We start from the raw sequence: 21,614 nt of genomic DNA on the forward strand, positions 1-21,614 counted from the left end.
GCTCTAATCCTGCTTTGCCACCCACAGTTACCAAAGTGACATCTCTTCTTTCCATGATACTTGAAGACTCCTTCCCATTGTTTTGAGGGTTTGGCAGTCTTTCCTAGTCTATGTGAAAATAGTCATAGTTTCTCCCTTGGATGTTGCTATTGTGAGATATAGGTCTAGTTTTTCAGAAAGACCTACAGATGAAGTCTGTGCCTTTTGACTCAGTGGACCCTGGGCATATCTCCCTCCTTCATTCATTTATTCATTCATTTGATTAGAGGGCAACCATTGTTCATCCAACACACTTTCTTTTAGCCTTTAATCTGCCTGCTGTGATGGGGACAGACTTAAATAAGCAAGTCCGGGGTTCAGGGTTCTAGGAGCTCGGAGTCTTTCAGGGAGGCAGCTGAGTGACCACAGTTTGCAAAACATAAGATAATGGTGGCAAAGGGTCTCTATGAGCTTGCAGTTAAGATGTTGGCCTGAGACTGGTGGATTCATTTCCAAGATAGACTCACATAGCTGCTCAGGAGGCTTTAATTTCTTGCCATGTGGACCTCCCCTTGGTGCTGCTTGAGTGTCCTTAGAACTTGGCTGCTGGCTTCCTCCAGAGCTAGTGATCCAAGAAAGAGCAAGGCATAAAAGGCTGTCTTTTGTGACGTCGCCTTGAAAATCACCCTCCATCATTACCATGATATTCTATAGGTTACACAGACCACCCAATTCATTGTAGGAAGGAGTGGAGAGGAGAAGGGAGAAGAGGAGAATCACTGGGGGCCATCTTGGAGGCTGGTTACGACATGACCCTTGAAAAAATCTTTGGATAACTAAATATTTGGGTTCTCTTGGTCCTTTCATGGAAACTCTCTCAGTACTGGTACACTGTGTCTATTCCGCCCCTCATCACACCTGATCTTGAATCTCTGGCCCATCACCATTTTTACATGTGTATAAAAATTCACCCTCGTTAACATAGAGTAAATGGAGGTGGGGTGATATCAAACAAAATGCAACTTTCAGCTGCCTCTGACTCCATTTCAGACACTCCACCACCTTCTGAAAGCTCACTTTCCTGACACTCTATTCCTAGCTCCTTCTCTGATAGAGAGCAGGCTCAACATATCTTTTTGCAGTCCTCTGTGAATTCTGCTAAGTAATGTTTTCCCCACATTATTACAGAAGTGTTTATAAAGTGGGAGCCCAGAGTAGTTAATGACTATATGAGGAGGAGGGAAAAGCATTGTTAAAGAAGGAACCTCCTTATCCCAGGTTTCTTGCATTCCTATGCTGGGAGTTCCTTAAAGGGAGGAATAGTAGCTTATGTGACTGGTGAGTTTGCAAGAAGGAATAATATATACAAGGCTCAGCACTTACCTCTCTTTTTTATCCTTTGGCACAAGCCCAGATGAACCTGGCAGATATTTTAGTCCATACTTTGACAACTCAAGTATTATAGGAGATCAGCAACTGCCTGGAGCTGAGTGAGGAAAAGGTCACAGACATATTAGGAAAGGGTATAGGATACTCAAGGTATGTTGATGGTTTTACAGCTATATAACACTGTCAAAACTCACCAAAGTGTACACTATAAGTATGTGCAGTTTGTTATGTCAATTATATGTCAATAAATGTGGAAAAAATTAAACAGATAAATGCAGAGAGAATTATGAAAAGAATTTTATAATTATGAAAAAGCATTTTATATAATTACATGATTTTATTATAAAAACCAATGGGAGTCACCTATAAAATTTATATACATGTACATAGAAAAATGGGAAAAAATTGTTAACCAATTTAAAAATCTTTCAGATAAAAGCATCATTGTTTTTTAACTCATTTGTTAAAATTATTATAATTCCACATCTTCCAAATAGTTTGCAAGAAAAACTGATTAATATGATGAAAGATGGATATTTACTAACCTGAATTTCAACAAAAAGCAATGGGAATATACAACTGAAAGAGGAAATCAAGTTTTGATATAGTCTTGGGTTTACATGTCACCATGAGGCATCTTTTTTAGCTATGACAGCCTCAAAATAAAGCATCCAAAGAAGTTGAAATGAGAACAGACATTTACATTTCTATATCACAAATTATTTAAAAAAAATTTTCAAGTTTATTTATTTTGAGAGAGAGAGAGAGAGAGAGCAGGAGGGGCAGGCAGAGAGAGAATCCCAAGTACGCTCTGCATGCTGTCAGCGCAGAGCTCCATGTAGGGCTCAAACCCACGAACCTGTGAGATCATAACCAGAGCCAAAATCAAGAGTCAGATGCTTAACTGACTGAGCCACCCAGGTGCCCCTATTTAAAAAAAAATTTTTAAATAATGAAATTCATTTAACCACATGGTACTGACTATAATATCATCGCTAACAAAAATGTTTTTCTATAACTAGTAGATAAAATAAAAATAATTTAAAATAATCTTAGAAACAATACTTGTAATAGATAAAATAAAACTTTAAATACTTTTTAAAATGTCTGCCTAACTGTACGGCCAAATATTAACAAAGTCATTTGGCCTCAAACATAAGCCATATTCTCTTAGACTTTATTAATGATAAAAATGACATTTTTTATTCAATCAGCATATGAGATATGTTATCAATCTACATATGAAATAGTTCTCAATGGGGCCTTCCAGGTGGCTCACTCAGGTTGAATTTCTGACTCTTAGTTTCTGGCTCAGGTCATGATCTCATGGTTTGGTTCATGGGATCAAGCCCAAGTCAGGCTCTAGCCTGGAGCCTGCTAGGGATTCTCTCTCTCCCTCTCTCTCTCTGCCCCTCCCCTGCTCTCTTTCTCTGTCAAAACAAATTAAAAAAGAAAGAAAGAAAGAAAGAAAGAGAAATACAGTAGTTCCCAACTGAGCAGGGAAAATGTGGGAGTCATTTATTGACCTCCCCGTAATAGTGGTGACATTTTGCTTGATTTTTGAAGACTGGATAGAAGGTCATCAAATAAAAATGTGGGAGAGGGCAATACAGGCAGAAAGAGGAGAATAATAGAAGATATGTAAACATTAAGGAAAGAACCTAGTCCATGAGGGAAATGCATAACTGTGGTATTTAAGATATTTAAGGTATTAACTGTGTATGTTGGAAAGTGGCAGGATAAGAGGCTGTTGAGCTAAGAAGCCCTGGGTCTAGATCCACATTAGACATATGTGTCTTGAAGGTAGGAGTTCCCACTGATTTCCTGGTACTTAGAACAATGTCTCACTGAGGGGGAAAAAATAAACGAACATTTCTATTATGTTTAATGAATTTGAATGTTTCCCTGTGGGTGATAGGGTTTTAGTTCTTCAGCCTTTCTTTTTCTTCTGTGAACTAGCCCATATATTTTTTTAAAGTTAGCCAGAGCTGGTTTCTGTTGCTTACAATCAAAGAACCCTGCCTGATTCAGTCTCCTCAATATCTCTGCCATGCAGTATATCAAGGGCCTCCAAAGTCCTTTCAGTAGTGGGCCAAAGTTCAGAAATCTCTGGGTGTGCAGCCATGGCATTTAAACTAATAAACATGGAAAGTTAAGAGGGTCCATGCATGTACTAGATGGAAGTCCAGTGTGTGTATTTAAGTCAAGTGTGTGGAACATATGAATGAGCAGAAACATTAAACACAACCTTTAGGAAAAGACAACAGCCAAGTGCAAACAAAAAGAAAGCAGAGTATGCATTATTCATATTACAAAATAAACTCAAGGAAAGCAAACTCTATTTAGATATTTACAAAAGGGAGAGCACTACATAACAAAGTTCATACAAATGGGCCAAATCTCTCCTTACAAGAAGATTAACAATCTTAAATTTCTTTATTATAGAAATAAGAATGAAAATACCTAAACTGAGCAGTCAGATTAAGAAACATGACAAAGAGAAGGGAGTAGACAGAAAGAGAAAAGTGTTTGGCTGCAGGCAGATTCATGTGTGTGGAGTAGGGGGATGAAGAAGGGACTCTCAAATGCACAGATCATATGGTCAGAGAGGTTCAAGGACAACCCAAAAAGCTCAGTGTCACAGAAGCAAGGGAAACCGTTTTAATGAAGAAGTAATGAGTTACAGGGGTGCCAGACTGGCTCAGTTGGTGGAGCATGTGGCTCTTGATCTGGGGTTGTGAGTTTCAGCCCCATGTTGGGAGTAGAGATGACTTAAAAATAAAATCTTTTTTTAAAAAAAGAAGTAAGGAGTTGCAGAAATAAAGGAATGATCGGGGCACCTGGGTGGCTCAGTCAGTTGAGCGTCCGACTTCGGCTTTGGTCATGCTCTCGCAGTTTGTGGGTTAGAGCCCCGCGTTGGGCTTTGTGCTGACAGCTCAGAGCCTGGAGCCTGTTTCGGATTCCGTGTCTCCCTCTCTCTCTGCCCCCCACCCCCACCCCGGCTCACACTCTGTCTCTCTCTCCTTCAAAAATAAATAAACATTAAAAAAAAATTTTTTTAAAGGAATGATCAATAGTATCCAATGCAAAAGAGAGATCCAATAAGAAAATTACTTAAATTACTACAGAATTTGGCAATTACTAGTAAGAAGTCACCAGGGTTTCTTCTGCACTTCCCACAGAAAGGAAAGACTTTTGCAGAATTCAAAGAAAGGTCATTGAGGCAGTGGCCAGTTCTCATGTTTGCCATTCAGCATCTCATTAGCCTTCTTATGGTAAGTGTGCTCCAATTTTTCTATGAAAGAGACATCACTTCTTTCTTCAGCCATGTGATTTGGGTGAAGCAAACACACCTCTATGTCCAGGGGTTGATTTGACAGACTATGGGCTGGATAACTTAATGCTCTTTCCAACCCTCTTCTCCCTTGCCTGCCTCACCTGTACTCAGTTTCCCAACCACCTTAAGGTGAGCAGTGGCAATGTGATCTATGGCACCAAAGAGACATGATATCTAGACAGACATGATAACTAGAACGGGAACATCCATCTTTTTTTAAAAAAAATTTTTAATGTTTATTTATTTTTGAGAGAGACAGAGACAGAATATGAATGGATTAGGGGCAGAGAGAGAGGGAGACACAGAATCCGAAGCAGGCTCCAGGCTCCAAGCCGTCAGCACAGAGCCCGATGTGGGGCTCAAACTCAGAGCCGTGAGATCATGACCTGAGCCGAAGTCAGACGCTCAACAGACTGAGCCACCCAGGCACCCCTGGAGCCATTCATCTTTTGGAAAAAGTGGAAGGATCAAGAGAACCACAGCTCTACCTGTCTGAAACCATGGAAGCATGGGATGACACCAGTAGCTGTGTGATCCCAGACTTTCTGTGCTATGAGAAATATAAACCCCTGTCCTCCTGTCCCTTGTCCCCTGTAAATTCTGTTCTCATCGCTGAATTAATCTCTGTTGTAGAAGACCTGTGACTTATGATGATGCTGACCTTGCCTCTGGTTCCAGAGGTGGCTGTGTGACTCAAGCCCATGGCAGTTCATGCAGTACATTTTCTTGATGACAGCAAATTGCTCAGGGATGGGCACCAGAGCAAAGTCAGGACAATTAGAGCCAAAGAAACTCAGTTTCTAGGATGTTCGTGTAAACTGTCATAGAAGCATATTTCTCTTTTCCTGCAGTAACTGAGCAAGAGATGGTGTGTAGGTGGAGCTGTGGCAGCATCTTGCCACCATGAAGGGAGAATCTGTCTGAGACTCAAGCTAGCATGGAAGAAGCTGAGCCCAGAGATGAAGAAAAGAGAAACTGGGTCTGAGGACATAGCTTGAGATTTATTCAAGCCTTATTTGGGGTCACCCCTATGCCTGGAGTTTTCATATGTGAGTCAATAAATTTCCTCTTAGTTTAAGCCAGTTAGTCTTGGGGTTTCTGTAAATGAAATTGAAAATGATTGTATTTTCCAGTGATGGCTGCATCAATATATTTATCCCACTGCACCAGTGCTTTTCTTGCAATGACTGATATCCTTTCCACCAAGGTGGGGTCTGTGTTCCCATCCCTTGAGTCTGGGTGGGGCTTGTGACTGCCCTGACCAGTGGAGGATGGTACAGTGATGCTATGTGACTTCTGAGGCTAAGACATAAAAAGGTACAGATTCCATCTCTCTCTTTCTGTCTCTCTTCCAACGTTCGCCTTTGTAACCCACCCAGTATCTTGTGAGGAAACCTAATCCACTTAGAGAAGCCATGTGGAGCTGCAACCCACAAGCCCAGCTAAGGTCTCAGCTGAGAGCCAGAATCTATCACTAGATGTGGGTGAATGAGCCTTCAGATGATGCCAGCCTCCAGTCTTCAAGTCTTCCAGCTAAGACTGAGACATCACAGAACAGAGAGGCAAGCCATTCTGGTGGTGCCCTGTGGTGCCCTCTCTGATGTCCTGACCCATAAAAAATGTGAAAGGTAATATATGATTATCATTGTTTTCATGCAAACTAAGTTTTAGGATAATTTGTCCTACAGTAATAGTTAAACTAATACAGAGTTCTAATTAATAGAATTCATCTTCTATGTGAGAGTGGTTTAAGAAGAATAGTGGAATGAGAAATAAGATTGCAGAGTGTGAGGAGTGAGTTGAAGATGAAGAACAAGATCTGGAAAGTAAGCTATTCTGGAAAATGTCCATGAAATCATGTCTGTGGGATTAGGAAAGGACTAAAAAACAAGTCTGAATCCAAAGCAAACAGCAGCCTTCATACTTCCGCTCATCATCAGAGGGCCAAGGCTCTGAGTTTGAAAGAATCCATGAGGAGGATCTTTGGCTAACAGGTTCTGTGCATTCCTCTGGATTCCATGAGGCATTAAGCATCACAGGTGGATCGGGGAAACCCTCAAGAAGAAGGCATTTATTTGAGAAGGATTGTCTATTCAAAACCTCTAGCAGACTCCACCGCCTACGATAAAGATCAAGCTCTTCCACCTGGCATTCAAGGGCTTCCTTGACATTTCTGTTTCCCAACTTCTCCTTCACATGCTCCACACTCCAGTAGAACCACAGCACTACAAACAGCACTACTTGATATTCTCCAAAATGCCCTTCACTCTGCCACCTCTGAGCCATTGCCCTAATGGGGAAAGAGCTCTGGGGCACTAGCTGTGGTGAGAGGGCTCTTAAGAGCCTGTATTGGTTCTCACCTTGCCAAAGTCAAGAAGTTTCCTGGAGAGAGGGACCAACTATGTGTGGTCATAGGGCTTCCATTCTTCTTCTCATATAATTTTTTTTTTTAACGTTTATTTATTTTTGAGACAGAGAGAGACAGAGCATGAATGGGGGAGGGTCAGAGAGAGGGGGACACAGAATCTGAAACAGGCTCCAGGCTCTGAGCTGTCAGCACAGAGCCCGACGCGGGGCTCAAACTCACGGACCGTGAGATCATGACCTGAGCTGAAGTCGGCCGCTTAACCAACTGAGCCACCCAGGCGCCCCGTTCTCATATAATTTTTAAATACTTTACTTATGGGAGTATGATTTACATAGAATAAGATGCATAGACCTTAAGTGTACAGTTCTTTGAGTTTTGACAGTGGTAACCACCCAGGTGAATAGAATATTAGAATATTTCTATCACTCAAAAAAATTCCCTCATTCTCCTGTCCCTTTCTAGTCAACCCTTGTGTAGCTCCCCTCCCTGCCCCCAGAAAACAACTACTCTGATTTCTTTTTTTTCTTTTTTAATGTTTATTTATTTTTGAGAGAGAGAGAGAGGGAGAGAGAGAGAGAGAACCAGAGAGGAAGGGGCAGAGAGAGAGGGAGGCACAGAATCCGAAGCAGGCTCCAGGCTCTGAGCTGTCAGCACAGAGCCAACCTTGGGCTCGAACTCACAAACCGCGAGATCATGACCTAAGCTGAAGTCGGACGCTGAACCGACTGAGTCACCCAGGCGCCCCAACTACTCTGATTTCTATTACCAGAGATTAGTTTTGACTCCCTTTGAATTTTTTTTAGGATTTTTTTATTTTTAAGTAATCTGTACACCCAATGCGGGGCTCAAACTCACAACCCCAAGATCAAGAGTTGCACACTTGGGTGGCTCAGTTGGTTAAGCGTCCAACTCTTGGTTTCAGCTCTGGTCATGATTTCATGGTTTGTGGATTTGAGCCACGCATTGATGCTCTATGCTGACAGTGAGGAGCCTGCTTGGGATTCTCTCTCTGCCCCCTTCCATGCTCTCTCTCTCTCTCTCTCAAAATAAGTAAATAAACTTCAAAAAAAAAAAATAAAGAAAGAAAGAAAGAAAGAAAGAAAGAAAGAAAGAAAGAAAGAAAGAAAGAGAGAGAGAAAGAAAAAGAGTCACAAGCTCTACCGACCGAGCTGGCCAGGCGCCCCTAGTTTGGCCTCTCTTTGAACCTCGTATAAATGGAATCATGCCATATACATTCTGTGTCATGCTTCTTTCCCTCAACATAATGTTTCTGAGATTCATCTGTGTTTTGCGTGCGCCAGTCATTTGTTCCTTTTTCTTGCTGAGTAGCATGCCATTGTGTGAATACAACACAATCTGTTTTCATTTCCTTGTAGATGGACAATTGGAGTTGTTTGCAGTTTTTAACTATTGTGAATAAAGATACTATGAACATTCTTGAACATTTCTAGTGAACATTGGTTTTTATTTCCTAGGAGGGGAATTGCTGGGTCATTAGCCAAGTGAATATTTGACTTTATAAGAAACTGCTAGATGGTTATTCCAAGTAGTTGTGCCATTTCATGCTCTCACCAGCAGTGCACGGGAGTTCCAGTTGCTCTATCCTTGCCAATATTTGGTATCGTCAGTCTTTTGGAGTTGTCAGTGGGTGTGAAATTGTATCACATTATGGTTTTAATATGTATTTCCCTGATGACTAAAGATGCTGAGAACCTTTCATGTGCTTATTCATCTTGTTCATATATTATCTTTTGCGAAGTGCCTATTCAAGTCTTTTTTCTATTTTTTAAATTGATTTGTACCTGCAGCATTCTTTGTTGCCAGGGTTATAGACACAGAATCCAGAAGCCCACCTGGAATTCACCGGGCCCTGGCACACAGGTTCAAGGCCAGGTGTCTATAATCAAAGCATCTGAATCTACTTAGGAGTCAGGCTACACAGAATTATGCAAGTGTTTCGAATTGTGTCATTTGGCATTGGACATGACACCCGAACAAAGGGCAGAAATTCTGAATATTATATTATAGTGGTGATTCTCAACCATGGATACACATTATAATCACCTAGGGAGCTCTCATACTCCAGAGGTTCTGATTTAACTGGTAGAGGTGCACAGTCTGGGCGTTTAGAGTTTTAAAAGCTTTCCAGATGATTCTAATATGCAGCCAAGGTTGAGAATCACTTATCTAAAAGGAAAAGCATTCATTCATCACTGGGCATCTGCTATGCTATTTTTGCTAAGCTGTCAAGCTAATTTACACAAAATTTTAAGCCTCTTTTTCACATAGGTAAGTGGTTTGGAGAAGCCAGAGATTTTAATTTATTTATCAGTATCAAGTATCAAACTGCAGAAAATGGACCATGATCAGTTACTTCTCTTCCTTGGCTTTGTAATTTTCTCAAGGCCTCATCTCATTTATAATAATCCTGTTTGAAATGAGGATTTAGTCTTCACAGTTCTAGACACATTCACACAGCAGTTAACAGGAGAGATGTAAGAATCATCTTTATTCTTGTCTTAAGCTGATGTGGAGACATCCCATGTATTTGTAACTAATTGCCAAGTTCCATCCCACCAAAAGCCAGATTTCCAATTTGGAAAAGGTTATGTCAAAGTTATAATCTAGGGTAAGGGTCAGCAAACTGTGGCCAGTAGCCAAATCCTTCCCATAGGCTAAACGAAGTCTGATTGTTTTGTTAATGATGCAAAACTGTGAACTAGAAATGGTTTTTACATTAAAAAAATAATTATTTTTCAAGGAGACAGAGAGAGACAGAGCATGAGTGAGGGAGGGGTAGAAAGAGAGGGAGACAGAATCCGAAGGGGCTCTGGGTTCTGAGCTGTCAGCACAGAGACAGATGTAGGGCTCCAACTCACGAGCTGTGAGATCATGACCTGAACCAAAGTTAAAAGTTGGACACTCAATTGACTGAGCCACCCAGGAGCCCCTCAAAAGTCTTTTTGAAAGAGTAATAACATTTATTTGAAAGAAGTCATGGTTATTTGTCCAATAAAATATTTAGAATGTTTATAAAAGCATTTCATTATTTTGTGGGTGAGTAAAACGCTACAGATATTTTTGATGATTGAGAATTTGCCTGCATGGTATTTTGCAGTGTTTGATTATGGAGAGGCTGCTTTCCTCGTTGTATTCTTCCTTCTTAGGATAGATCCACATATTCATATCTATGCATTCATGGGGCCATGAACATATCTTTCTAGGGATGCCTTTCTTGCTGTTCATCCCTGTATGATGAAGAAGGGAGGTGGGGGAGAAGGAAGAAATTTCTGGTAGGCAGCAGCAAACCATCATTGCAAGCAAGGTAAAGACTACAAGGAATCCCATAAGCAGGATTTGTTCTGTGGTTTCCCAGTTCGCACAGTTAGTCCTGGCACCATTTATCCTGCATATCCACAGAGTTCTCCAAGATTACTTCACTGTGGGAATCTCCTAGTTATGGTTGCCACTTCTCTTCCCAGGCTGAAGCCACCACAGAGCAGTGAAAACTTAGGGGGTCCCCTTCAGGCTATCATGGTCCTAAATGGTACCTGTTATTTGCAGGGGGCTCAGGAGTATATTTAGCTTTTAGTGCTCTTGATGTGGCTGTGGCTTGTTTCCAGTCTCCAGGCAGGCTTGCAATGAGATGTGTTATCCACCTGGGTGGTCTGGTACAAAGTACAGCCAAGGGAGGGGTCAAAAGAATTTCATAAGGCTGAATAAATAGGCTTGGCAGGTCTTTCTCTAGAATTCCTTTTGTAGATCCAGTTCTTCCAGCTGGAATGGATGTGATGGTAATGGAATCCAATCTTGGCCTGGAAGCCCGCTGAAGCCCATGGTCTTTTAAATTGCAGTTTGCATGTATATTGTAATTTGAAATGGCTCCACTATTGAAGCCTGTCTTGTTACCAAGTTTACTCAGTCCTTGCTTTGCAGGCTACTTGCCAGAGTTTTGGGGGTGACACAGAATATGTGGTTGAAATTTGACATGAGGGGCGCCTGGATGGCTTAGTCAGTTAAGTGTCTGACTTCGGCTCAGGTCATGACCTCACAGTTTGTGAGTTCGAGCCCCGTATCGGGCCCTGTGCTGCCAGCTCAGAGCCTGGAACCTGCTTCAGATTCTGTATCTCCCTCTTTCTCTGCCCCTCCCCTGCTCATACTCTGTCTCTCTCTGTCTCTCAATAATAAATAAATGTTAAAAAAAAATTGACATGAAAGTTTTTATACACATGTTGGAAAGTTAGTCCTGTAAAGTAAGAATCTTGCTCTGTACCCCTAGATCATTGGTTCTCAAACTAGACCACATACTGAGATTGCCTAGGGAACCCATGCCTGGGTGCCTCCCTCAGAGATTCTAGTTTAATTGGTCTCTGATATGACCTGGCCATCAGGAATGTCAAAAGTTCCCTAAGCGATTTCAATGTACAAACAAATTCATGAACCACCAATTGCATTCTCATGACTCAGTCATTTTTGGACTAAAGTTTCAAGATCCTGTGAATGAGATAAATTTTAAGGGTTAATATCATTTTCTTCTGAATAAAGTAAGATTTAAAAACCAGAGCTGCATTATTTTTTCCAGCAGAATGTCAGTAGAGCTCAAAGTGGGAAGTCAAAGTGAGCATGGTCTAACAAGCCTTGTTACCAGAAGAACCTTTTTTTAATAGACTTATAAAAGACTCAAACCCAAACCGAATGATATCAAAACAAACCACAGATGTGTGGGCCACATTTTAATTCCTACAATGATGGTGTACAGGTGGTGAGAGGGTGGGCTTTGGAGTTAGAGGTCCACAATTATAGTTCTGAGTTTTCTGATTGAGTCAAGATACAGAACAGCATGGAAGGGTTTTTTTTTGTGTGTGTGTCTAAATCATCCTGCACACCTAGAAAACTGATTTGAGGATTAACACAACAATCTGCACAACCTGAACCAGAGAACTCAGCAGGTACGTGGGGCAGAGAGGTAAACTGGGGGAGAGAGAAGCTATGAAGGGCAGGGAGCTGTTTTTGCTTGTGGAGAAAGGACAGAGATGGGAGGGGGCGGGGAGAATATGGGAAAAGCATTCCCCCCCCCCCCCCCCCCCACCAAAGCAGCCGGAGAGAAAGTGGAAAAGTGGAAACAGCCACAGGGACTGAACTAAAAAGGGAGAAAGGAGAAAGGAGAGGGTTTAAATTCCATTAAGATTGAATAAACAGGGGGGTGCAGAGTCTGAAACTCCGCAGCTCGATAACTGGTGGTGCTCTGGTGGGAAGGGCAAATCACCAGGAGTAGAGTGAAGTCCAGGGTCTTTGGTCCACGAGGGGAGAGGTGGTTCCCCTGCTAGGAGGACATCTGGCAGAGGCTCTGTGGACCCGGGAGAACAACCACATTCGCTGGTACTGGAACAAGGTCCTTGGGGGGGGTGAAGCCTGGGTGCCAGATGCGTGTCGTGATTTGCCATAATCCCTGAAACACTGCTGCCACACGATTGCGTGAACTTTTTCTGGGGTGGACTGGCACCTGGCCACAGTCTCTGGGCATTGGCAGCAGCACAGTCCTGCAAACGTTCCTGGGTGTGGCTGGCACCCGGCCATTGCTAGGTGAGACCCTCCCGCAGAGGGGAAGAATGGGTCAAAGCCTCAGTCCCTCAGAAATAAGGGGTCGGGAAACACAGCCGCATCTGAGATAAAACTCAGGAGGGAGGTGCTGCCTGGGGCTTGGTCACGGACAGTGTAAAAGTGGGAGTGGATGAAAGTCGAAGACAAAGGATGGGTGCGTGATTGCTGATCTGGAGAACTGAGTTCTGATACTAGAGACTGGGTAGCGGGGTGGCGCCATTTTCACTGCTCCCACACATGCGCATGTGCCCCTACAAGCACCACAACAATCCACCCCAGTAAGTTAAGTAGCGCCATCTAGTGGAGAACAAAGCCATTACACTAATCCCCACCCAACTGGGTCAACCTCACTTTTCAGGAACACAAGTCTCTCTGCCTGCTTAATTTACGGACTGTAAAGCACTTCATAGTTTGACTTCTAGGGTAAAATGAAGTAATTTCAATCCTATTTCAGTCTGTTTGCTGGTCCATATATTCAATTTTCTTTTTTTTTCTCTTTTTTTTGGTTTCTTTTCTTTTTCTTGAATACAGAAAGAGAAACAATTTATTTTTATTTTCAATTTTTATTAAAAATATTTTTCTTTAATTTTTTCTACTATATTTTTTACTTTTGTGTAAATTTTTTCAAATTCTATTTTACTTCCGTCATTTCATTTTATTCTATTTCATTGTATTTTTTCAAATTGTCAAATGATTTCCTTTTTCTTTCCCCTTTTTTCTCTAATCTATTAAGCCCCTTTCAACACCCAGACCCAACACACCTAGCATCATTTATCTGATTTTTTTTGTGAGTGTTTGTTGTTTTTAATTTTTTAATTTTAATTTTTTAAAATTTTAATTAAAAAATTTTTTTTCCTCATTAGTTCCTTTTCTCCCTTCAAAATTATGAAACGAAGGAATTCACCCCAAAAGAAAGAGCAGGAAGAAACAACAGCCAGGGACTTAACTAACACAGATACAAGCAAGAAGTCTGAAACAGAATTTAGAATCATGATAATAAGAATACTAGCTGGAGTCAAAAATAGATTAGAATCCCTTTCTGCAGAGATAAAAGAAGTAAAACCTAGTCAGAATGAAATAAAACATGCTATAACTGAGCTGCAATCTCCAATGGATGCCATGGCGGCTAGGATGGATGAGGCAGAGCAGAGAATCAACGATATAGAGGACAAACTTATGGAGAATAATGAAGCAGAAAAAAAGAGGGAGACTAAGGCAAAAAAGCACAATTTAGGAATTAGAGAAATCAGTGACTCATCAAAAAGGAACAACATCAGAATCCTAGGGGTCCCAGAGGAGGAAGAGAAAGTAATAGGGGTAGAAGGGTTATGTGAGCAAATCATAGTAGGAAACTTTCCTAACCTGGGGGAAGACAAAGACATCAAAATCCAGGAAGCACAGAGGACCCCCATTGGATGCAACAAAAACCAACCATCAACAAGGCATATCATAGTCAAATTCACAAAATACTCAGGCAAGGAGAGAATCATGAAAGCAGCAAGGGAAAAAAGTCCTTAAACTAAAAGGAAGACAGATCAGGTTTGCAGCAGACCTGTCCACAGAAACTTGGCAGGCCAGAAAGGAGTGGCAGGATATATTCAATGTACCGAATTGGAAAAATATGCAGCCAAGAATTCTTTATCTGGCAAGGCTGTCATTCAAAATAGAAGGAGAGATAAAAAGTTTCCCAGACAAACAAAAATTAAAGGAGTTTGTGACCACTAAACCAGCCCTAGAAGAAATTTTAAGGGGAACTCTCTGAGGGGAGAAAAGATGAAAATACATACATACATACATACATACATACATACATACATACATACATAAATACCAAAAGCAACAAAGATTAGAAAGGACCAGAGAACACCACCAAACTCCAACTCTACAAGTAACATAATGGCAATAAATTCATATCTTTCAGTACTCACTCTAAATGTCAATGGACTCAATGCTGCAATCAAAAGACATAGGGTAACAGAATGGATAAGAAAACAAGATCCATCTATATGCTATTTACAAGAGACCCACTTTAGACCTAAAGACACCTTCAGAATGAAAGTGAGTGGATGGAGAAAAGTCAACAAAAGAAAGCCAGAGTAGCCATACTTATATCAGACAATCTAGACTTTAAAATAAAGACTGTAACAAGAGATGAAGAAGGGCATTATATCATAATTAAGGGGTCTATCCACCAAGAAGATCTAACAATTGTAAACATTTATGCTCCAAATGTGACAGCACCCAAATATATAAATCAATTAATCACAAACATAAAGAAACTCATTGATACTAATACCATAATAGTAGGGGACTTCAACACCCCACTTACACCAATGGACAGATCATCTAATCAGAAAATCAATAAGGAAACAATGGCTTTGAATGACACATTGGACCAGATGGACTAAACCAATATATTCAGAACATTTCATCCTAAAGCAGGGGAATATACATTCTTCTCCAGTTCACATGGAACGTTCTCCAGAATAGACCACATACTGGGACACAAATCAGTCCTCAAGTACAAAAAGATCGAGATCATACCATGCATATTTTCAGACCACAACACTATGAAACTTGAAATCAACCACAAGAAAAATTTAGAAAGGTAACAAATACTTGGAGACTAAAGAACATCCTACTAAAGAATGAATGGGCTAACCAAGAAGTTAAAGAGGAAATTAAAAAGTACATGGAAGCCAATGAAAATGATAACACCACAGTCCAAAATCTCTGGGACACAGCAAAGGCAGTGATAAGAGGGAAGTATATAGCAATCCAGGCCTTCCAAAGAAGGAAGAAAGGTCTCAGATACACAACCTAACCTTACACCTTAAAGAGCTGGGAAAAGAATAGCAAATAAAACCCCAAACCAGCAGAAGACAGGAAATAACAAAGATTACAGCAGAAATTAATGCTATCTAAACCAAAAAGCAAAAACAAAAAACAAAAAACAGTAGAGCAGATCAGTGGAAGCAGAAGCTGGTTCTTTGAAAGAATTAACAGGGGCACCTGGGTGGCTCAGTCGGTTAAGCCGCCGAGTTCGGCTCAGGTCATGATCTCGCGGTTCGTGAGTTTGAGCCCGCGTCAGGCTCTGTGCGTGCTGACAGCTCAGAGCCTGGAGCCTGTTTCAGATTTTGTGTCGCTCTCTCTCTGACCCTCCCCTTTTCATGCTCTGTCTCTCCCTGCCTCAAAAATAAATAAAACATTAAAAAAATTTTTTTGAAAGAATTAACAAAATTGATAAACCACTAGCCAGTTCAATCAAAACAGTTCTGGGTTTTCCGCTTAGGAGCTCTGGGATCTTTAATGAGTCATTTGGCCTCTCTGAAGTCTGGTTTATTCATCCCTGAAATCACTGTAACAATGGTTACTGTAGCGGCTTTTTGCAAAGATTAAATATGTTGATATGTACTATGCTTTTAATTATAACACACGGCAATTATGCTATCATTATTATTGATTAAAAAATAGGAATATTTGGGGTGCCTGGGTGGCTCGGTCAGTTAAGCTTCCGACTTCGGCTCAGGTCATGATCTCACGGTCTGTGAGTTCAAGCCCCGTGTCGGGCTCTGTGCTGACAGCTCAGAGCCTGGAGCCTGTTTCGGATTCTGTGTCTCCCTCTCTTTCTGCCCCTCCCCTGTTCATGCTCTGTCTCTCTGTCTCAAAAATAAACGTTAAAAAAAAAATAGGAATATTTGTTATCTGGGCAGCATCCAACTCACCCCAACCCGTGTTTAATGAGCATCTTGAAAACCTTTTTTTGGGGGCGCCTGGGTGGCTCAGTCGGTTAAGCATCCGACTTTGGCTCAGGTCATGATCTCGTGGTTTGTGAGTTCGAGCCCCATGTCGGGCTTTGTGCTGACAGCTCAGAGTCTGGAGCCTGCTTCAGATTCTGTGTCTCCTCTCTCTGCCCTTCCCCAACTTGTGCTCTGTCTCTCTATGTCTCTCAAAAAATAAATAAATGTAAAAATTAAAAAAAATTAAAAAAAAAGAAAAACTTTTTTTTTAGGTCTTTATTTTGAGAGAGACCAAGTGTGAGCAAGGGGAAGGGCAGAGAGAGAGGGAGATACGGAATCTGAAGCAGGCTCCAGGCTCTGAGTTGTCAGCACAGAGCCTGACATGGGGCTTGAATGCATGGACTGTGAGATTAATGAGTATCTTTGATGTAATATTCCTATACATATCAATTTTATTTTCATAATTTCTTTGTTTTTATAGCAGAAATTGCAAACATACCCCAAAGCAGAAAGAATCATATAATTCGGTGCTTCTCAAGCTTTAGTGTTTCTATGATTCACCTGGGGAGCCTGTTAAACTGCAAATTCTGACTGAGTAAATTTGCAGTGGTGGCCTGAGACTCTGCATTTCTAAAAGGATTCCCTGTGACACTCAGGTCTGCTGACCACAAATAGCATACATATGTGTTGCTATCATAAAAGACCTTAGTCTGGGGGGCTTAAACAACAGAGATTGAATCCTCACGATTCTGGAGGCTGGGAAGTCTGAGACCGGGATGCCAGAATGGTCTAGATCTGGTGAGAACCCTCTTATTGGCTTGCAGACTGCTCTTTTTGCTGCATCTTCCCATGGCAGAGAGAAGAAGCTGTGATATCTCTTCCTGTGCATATAAGGGCACAAATCGCATCATGGGGGCTCTACCCTCATGATTTCCTCTGAACCTAATTAACTCCCAAAGGTCCCACCTCCTAATACTATGGTGCTAGGAGTTAGGGTTTTAGCATAAGAATTTTATTTTTAAAATTTTAAAATATTTATTTCTGAGAGAGAGAGAGACAGAGCACAAGTGGGGGAGGGGAAGATAGAGAGGGAGACACTGAATCTGAAGCAGGCTCCAGGCTCTGAGCTGTCAGCACAGTGCCTGACGCTGGGCTCGAACCCACGAACCCTGAGACCATGACCTGAGCCAAAGTCAGACATTCAACCGACTGAGCCACCCAGGTACCCCAAGAATTTTAGAGAGTCACAAACATACAGTCCATAACACAAGGGTATAACGTACTTCTGAGCACTATTATTCAACTTCAACAGTAGTTAATTCCTGGCCAGTTTTGTTTCTGCCTTCTCTTCATTTATCCCCACCCCAGTTATTTTGAAATAAGTCCCAGATTCCTGTCACCACACGTATATTTCAGTATGTATCTCTTTAGAAAGAGATACAGTCATACCTTGGAGATATTGAAGATTCAGTTCCACATCACTGCAATAAAGCAAATCTCACAAAAAGTGAGTCAAATGAATTTTTTGGTTTCCCAGTGCCTATAAAAGTCATGTTTACCCTATACTATAGTCTATTAAGCGTGCAATAACATTGTGACTAAAAAAAACCACAACAATGTACATACTTTAATCAGGAAATATTGGTGGGGCACCTGGTGACTCCATTGGTTCAATGTCTGGCTCTTGGTTTTAGCTCAGGTCATGATCTCATGGTTTCATGGGTTCGGGCCTTGTGTCAGGCTCCGTGCTGACAGCGCAGAGCCTGCTTGGGATTCTCTCTCCCCTTGTCCCTTCCTTGCTTGTGCGTGTGCACTGTATCTCTCTCTCACAAAATAAATAAATAAACTTAAAAAAAACTATTAAAAAAAGGAAATATTGCTGAAAATTGCTAACCATTACCTGAGCTTTCAGCGAATCACAATCACTGATCACAGATCACCAGAACAAACACAATATAATAATAATGAAAGATGAAATAATGAAAAAGATCAAAATATTGTGACGATTACCAAAATGTGACACAGAGACACAAAGTGAGCAAATGCTGTTGGAAAAATGGTGCCAAGAGACTTGTTTGGCCCAAGGTTGCTACAAAAGTCCATTTTGTAAAAAAAACCCAGTGTCTGCAAGGCACAATACAGCAAAGCACAGTAAGACAAGGTATGCCTGTGTCTTTGAAAAATATAACTGCAATACTAACACTGCCCCCCCTAAAAAAATTCGACAGTGATTCTTTAATATCATCCCTATCCAGATAGCATTCATATTTCCCTGATTGTCCCATCAATGCTTTTTTATTGTGGTATGTTAATTTGTCTCCTCGGTCTCAATTAGTCTGGAGATTCCTATTCCAGCTTTTTTTTTTTTTTTAAGACGCTAAGGTGAGAGATTTCCATAGTCTCACTTGCTGCCCTCCTGAAGTTGTTTTAGTAAGTCTCTTTCCTGTATTTTCTGTAAATTTTAAGTTGGAGCCTGAACCTTAATCAGAATCAGGCTGGATTTTCTCGGCAAGGGTACTTCATGGGTGGTGCTATACATTTCCTCAGGACGTCCTTAGAATGCCTGTGTCTTTCTATCTGTAGTCTTTTCGATGAAGTCCCGCTAAACAATGGAATCCATGATTGGGGTATGCTGCCACCGGGTGGTAACAGCACACAGTCACAGGTCGGAGCGGTGAAGCAAGAGAAACACTTTTGGTGTAAGGTGCCAAAAGGCTGGACTTGTCTTCTTCACTGAAACTTTATCAAATTACCACAGTTCTTAAGCATGACGCTTAAAAACTGCTTTTAAAATAACCGAAGGCTGTGTTTTTATAATAATAGCTACAATTTATTGAGTCCAAGAAACTTATATCTGTGATCTCATTTAATTCTCATGATACCCAAGAATATTAAATCATGGTGTCCATAGCAAAACAGCAGTGAGGCTGAGATTTGAGGTCTACATTCGTCCTCCTAACCATTTCTGTGCCTTGCTGCCTTCCCTTCTGGTCTATCCTCGCTCTGCTTGCTGTCCCCTACCCCGTGCCCAGCTTACAGCTGTGCTGATTTTATTTGTTTGCTGTTTGTTTGTCCTGCTCCCCTCCACCTCCCAATCCATTCTCCATCCATCTTTGCTCTGGGAAACTGGCTTCTGTGGCTTCTATCACCAGGCTGCCTGAGCCACTGCCTTCCAATGGCTTCCAACCGAGTTCAGCCCAATTTATTCTTTGCACTTCTTCCCTACTTTGCAGTGTTTCTGAATGGCTACTACCCTCAACAACTACGGCTTCCGCTCCAGGTGGTCCTCCTCCGTAGCTTCTCACCCAGCTTCAGTTAATACAGTTTGCTCCTCTTGCCCCTCAGACCTCAGGGTTTCGACAACTTCCCGCTATTCTGTTCCCTGGGAGTCTCAGCTTCCCCTTTGGTGCTTCTCCACCTACTTTAGTCAATAGTACCTTCAGCGACGAATCCCCCGCAAATCCCAGCTGAGGGTGCTGGCTGTTTCCCACAGGGATTCTCTTCATTCACTTCCTCACCTCTCATCTTCTCCTCAGCCCACTTCAGTGAGGCAAGCACCCTGGCGTTTCACTGAGAAGTTACTGTGGTTTCCACCTTTCCTAGCCTGTGGTTAATTCTCAGTTCTCATCGTACTTTTCATCCACTAGGAGCTTTAAAGAAAACCGTTTTTAATTTGAATATAATTTACACACAATGTCCCATTAGTTTTGGGTGTACAACATGTGATCTGACAAGTTAAAAAAATTTTTTTTTTAATGTTTATTCATTTTTTGACAGAGAGTGAGTGGGGGAGGGGCAGAGTGAGAGGAAGCACAGAATCTGAAGCAGGCTTCAGGCTCTGAACTGACAGCACAGAGCCTGATGTGGGGCTTGAACTCTAGGACCGTGAGATCATGACCTGAGCCGAAGTCAGACTGAGCCACCCAGGTGCCCCTAGTGGTCTGACAAGTTTATACATTATGCTATGTTCCCCACAAGAGTAGCTATCATCTCTGGCCATACAACACAATTACAGTATCATTGATTATATTCCCTATGCCGTGCCTTTTATTCTGTGACTTTTTTTTTTTTTTAATTTTTTTTCAACGTTTTTATTTATTTTTGGGACAGAGAGAGACAGAGCGTGAACGGGGGAGGAGCAGAGAGAGAGGGAGACACAGAATCGGAAACAGGCTCCAGGCTCCGAGCCATCAGCCCAGAGCCCGACGCGGGGCTCGAACTCACGGACCGCGAGATCGTGACCTGGCTGAAGTCGGACGCTTAACCGACTGCGCCACCCAGGCGCCCCATTCTGTGACTTTTTCATTTCACAAGTGGCAGCCCATATCTCTCACTGCCCTTCACCCTTTTTGCCCATCCCCCACCTCCCTCCACGCAGGCCACCATCAGTTTGTTCTTGGTATTTACAGGTCTGATTGTGCCTGAACTGCTTCTGACACCCTCCTTGAAGCACTTCCTTTCCAGGCTTCCCATCGCCACTTGGTTGACCTTTGTACCTTCTCAGCCACTCCTCTTCCTGACCACATCTTGGTGGCATGTTCAGGCATTCAATTCACAAACCTCTTCTCCATCCCTACTCTCTTCATATTCATCTCATCTAGTCCTGGAGCTTAAATGCCATCTCTGCTCAGATCACTCCCCGGTCTCTCTCTAGTCCCAACCTATCCCAGAGCTCCAGAACCACATATCTAATTGCCTACTTGCCATTGCAGAGTTAATTCTTATTTTTTTTAATGTTTATTTTTGATAGAGACAGAGCATGAGCAGGGGAGGGCAGAGAAAGAGAGGGAGACACAGAATCCAAGGCAGGCTTCAGGCTCTGAGCTGTCAGCACAGAGCTGGATGTGTGGCTTGGGCTCACAGACCACGAGATCATGACCTGAGCCAAAGTCGGATGCTTAACCAACTGAGCCACCCAGGAGCCCTGCAAAATTAATTCTTGATTCTAGACCCCCTCCCACCCTACTCCAACATACTACCTGCTGCTTAGTTGATGGCATCACCACTCACCCAGATGCTCAGCTCAAAACCCCTGAGTCATCCTTGACTCCTCTCCTCTCCTCACTCCCCAAGATCTGCTCCATCAGCAAGTCCCATGGGGCCTGCCTCCAGAATGTGTCCAAGATCTCAACAACTTTTCACCATTCATCGCTGCCACCCATACCCAAGCCGCCATCATCTACTAGGACAGCAACTGCTT

The 21,614-nt window shown here is 42.0% G+C and overlaps 1 long non-coding RNA gene across 2 annotated transcripts in view; it reads right to left on the reverse strand.

Annotated features, from left to right (window-relative positions):
- LOC147574910 (uncharacterized) overlaps positions 1-21,614 on the reverse strand; it is a 53,403-nt gene that overhangs the window by 15,119 nt on the left and 16,670 nt on the right. For both annotated transcript variants that reach the window (XR_015242835.1, XR_015242836.1), the window contains exon 2: positions 1,363-1,465. This is a non-coding gene — a long non-coding RNA (uncharacterized LOC147574910). The remainder of the gene's footprint in view (positions 1-1,362; positions 1,466-21,614) is intronic.

Source organism: Puma concolor, chromosome D4 (genome assembly GCF_028749965.1).
Source record: "Puma concolor isolate L17-30 chromosome D4, mPumCon1.1.hap2, whole genome shotgun sequence".
Classification (NCBI taxonomy): Eukaryota; Metazoa; Chordata; class Mammalia; order Carnivora; family Felidae; genus Puma; species Puma concolor.